General features: G+C 39.6%; 1 long non-coding RNA gene across 1 annotated transcript; it reads left to right on the forward strand.

Moving 5' to 3' along the window:
* The first annotated feature begins 1961 nt into the window (after window positions 1-1961).
* Window positions 1962-3471, forward strand: LOC308164933. Its single transcript, XR_013937664.1, has 4 exons — window positions 1962-2038; window positions 2427-2494; window positions 2781-2826; window positions 3362-3471. It is a non-coding gene; the product is annotated as an uncharacterized lncRNA (long non-coding RNA).
* Window positions 3472-3496: the final 25 nt, after the last annotated feature.

A 3496-nucleotide genomic window follows, 5' to 3' on the forward strand; every position in this document is an offset into this window, starting at 1 on the left:
TTTGCCATTGGTGAGGAGAGAGGTCTGCAATTTGCAATAATGCAGTTGTATTTTGTTACACTTAAAAACAACTTTAGTGAATAAGCTTGTATGTGTATAATGGTTATGATTTGTAAAGGTTAATGCAAACATTTTTTTTTTTACATTCCAATCCATAAAAAAAGCTATCTGCAATAAAGTGGAATGACATAAGAAATTTTTTTTGAACACAGTAAGAAAGAGCGTTAAACCACCTTATGCCACAAATGAGTTCTCCTACCTGTGCTAATTAGGGTTAGGGTTAAGCGTTTTCCAACTTGAATGCAAGTAAACAAATCATTTGTAACCAAGCTTTCCTGCAAGAAACATCTTATGATGGGTAGAGGCAAAGAGCTCTCCCAAGACCTTTGCAACAAGATTGTTGAACAGCATAGTAATGGCACTGGTTACTGACAGATTTCTCAACCCCTAAATGTTCCTATCAGCACCATTGAGACCATTATCCGCAAGTCGAATGAACATCACTCAATCATTAACATCCTTGCAAGATGTCTGACCGAGCAATCAAAAAGTTAGTCTGAAGAGTAGCCTAAAGGGCTCTGCACACAGCGTGCGATTTCTGTTGCGCGTCAACGTTCCATTTTGAAGTTTGAATGGAAGTCTATGAGAAAATCATAAAACATCGCATCCCAATGCACACAGCGTGCGATGCAATTTCTGTTGTATGTTCTCATAGACTTCCATTCAAACTTCAAAATGGAACGTTGACGCGCAACAGAAATCGCACGCTGTGTGCAGAGCCCTTAAGAGCCAAGGACCACTCAATTTATTGTAATAATAATGTATATCATTAACTGTCTCTCTCTCTCTCTCTCTCTCTCTCTCTCTCTCTCTCTCTCTCTCTCTCTTTCTCCCTTTCTAGCTTACTGATTTTGGCCTGTCCATGATATCCTACAGTGTTGTGGGGGTGCAAAGAGAGGACACTGAGCAGATTGGGGGCACAATGAGTTATATGCCCCCTGAGGCGTTTGACGTGACATACAAGCCCAATCGTGCCTCTGATGTATACAGGTACACCACATAGTGATCATAGATATTGCGTAGAGAAACTTTCAGATATAGAGACAGTTTCAGATATAGAGACACTTTCATATATATATATATATATATAGTTTTAATATACAGTTATGTTAATATACAGATATACCATAGAGACAGTTTTAGAAGAGCATGACTTCATTTTCAGTTATTTCTCTTTCAGTTACGGCATACTTCTGTGGTCCCTTGTGACCGGTGAAAACCCATATCATGCTAGTGAGTTGAACTATTGAAATGTTATCATCATACACTCATAACACACCACTAATCACAACACTTCCCCTAAATGTTTCCCCTCCATGGCTAACCTCACATTAGTACCCTTCCTCACTCCCCACCTCTCTCTGTACCATTTGTCTTTCTTATAGATGTCTTAGCCAGTGTGTTGCAGTTAAGAATTCCCTTAGGGGACAGGCCCAACTTGGCGAAGGTCAACCAAGGGCAGACAGAGGGAGAGATGGTGGACCTCATGGTGAGATGCTGGGATCAAGTGCCCTCCAAGAGACCCTCCTTCAAGGGTGAGACTATAGGATTTTGTGGGGAATAGTTGTGTGTTGCATTACTTCTTGACTTAGTCCTATATTGCGTTTGACTATTCAGTGTTGTATCTCATATTATGTGTTGTTGCTTAGTTACTTACTTACTCTTTCTGTTTACTTTCCAGACTGTCTTACTGTGACAGACAAGTTGTTTAAGAAGCACAAGCTGGGAATACATGATGCTGTCTACCAAGTGCACAAACAACTGGTACTGAGCAGAACAGTGTGATTCATACAGTGGTATCAATTGCTATAGGTGTACCATTTCAACACAGTAACTGAACAACAATTTATTTCTGTTACTCTAATATTTCAGTCCCTCTATTTTGCTTGATCTGATCTCCAGGATTCAATAAGTGCAGGAGAATATGTAGCATCCCGTGTCACTGGCCCCGATGTATCCGGAAGTTACCTGCTACCTGGTACAACTCTTTATAACTGCTACTATTACCATTACACTCCCTGGCAGAGATTAAACCATGTCCTGGACCAATCACATTTACTATAGCGACTGTCCTTGTTGATGTTTTTTAGTGAAGGTCTAGTCTTAAAGGGATCTTCTACTGTACTTGAATGTCATGTGTTACAGTAGGTAACAGATCAAAGACTAAGTCCAGGTGACTTGGTGAGGAATGTGACCTCAATTAAGCTCCGGTTTTTTTTCTAGCCTCAGAGAGAGCTGTGCATGTTGTCAAAATGTACTTGATCTATTTTATGCCAAGGAATTATATACATGTATGGAAATCTGGTTCAATTCCAATTCCACCTAATCTGCCTCAAATGGTTCAAATATTTTAAAAATAATTGCAGATCCAGTACACTCAAAAGACCAAATGGTTATGTCCAATCATGTGAAGACTGGACCTTTCCCAACAACGGTAAGGGCATTTAACCTTTGCTTCAAACATCATGAGAATGCACTGGATACTGTAATGGGACCAGTTTTCTGTATCATGTCTGAGACCTACACAGTTGTATTAACTCCCCAAGCAAATGCCTATGCTTTAGTCGAGTGGGGCGGGTGTTTTAACAAGACCCAGTTTCAGTTTCATGGCATTTTAGTAATCTGTAGTCTGTTCAAGAGTTTAAAGCATGATATTGTTATTATGATTGAAGTGCCAAATGTACAGTAAAATATTTGATGTATAAAATATATCTATTTAGGATACAGTTGATGGCTTGAACTCGAACCCAACACCAAAAATCGAAGGTAAAATACAATGATGTCCCTTGTGACCACAGTTCCCCTTCCCCTCTTATAAGTGTTGCTCCACCAAATGGCATCTCAGGAACACCCTCAGCCTATTACTACACTACTAACCACTACTATTGTTTTGAAATATGCCAAGCTCAAATAGTCCACATTAATTGTTACTGAATGTTGAATAAGATAAGTAAACAATTTACTTTGGACAATAGACATTTTGTTTGGAGAATGAAAAGTACAGTAAACTTTGCATCTTCATTCCTGTTAAGTTTTATTCACTTAAACTCTTAGAAAAAAAAAAGGGGTTTTAAAGAGGTTCTTCGGCTGTCCCTGTGCAAGACCCCTTTAGAAGAACCCTCATGGGTGCCAAAAGGGTTCTACATGGAACATTGAAGGGTTCTTCAAAGGGTTCTCCTACAGGGATAACCAAATAACGCTGTATGATTTGAGGTAGCAGCTTTATTCCGTTTTATATAGAGCAACATTAGAATGAGCTCGCTTGAGGTGTTTGCAACTCTTTGTTTAATCTGATTTCTAGGTGCCGAGTTTGTGGGAAAATATAGGCAAGAACTGATTCAAAGAGTTACCATGGTGTTGCCCATAGCAGAAGACATGAGGGACATGATCCATCCCGAGCTGTATGCCCAGATTCAAGCTGCCTCAACCAACCCGG

The sequence above is a fragment of the Nansenia antarctica genome (genome assembly GCF_963989245.1).
Source record: "Nansenia antarctica genome assembly, chromosome: 9".
Lineage (NCBI taxonomy): Eukaryota > Metazoa > Chordata > Actinopteri > Argentiniformes > Microstomatidae > Nansenia > Nansenia antarctica.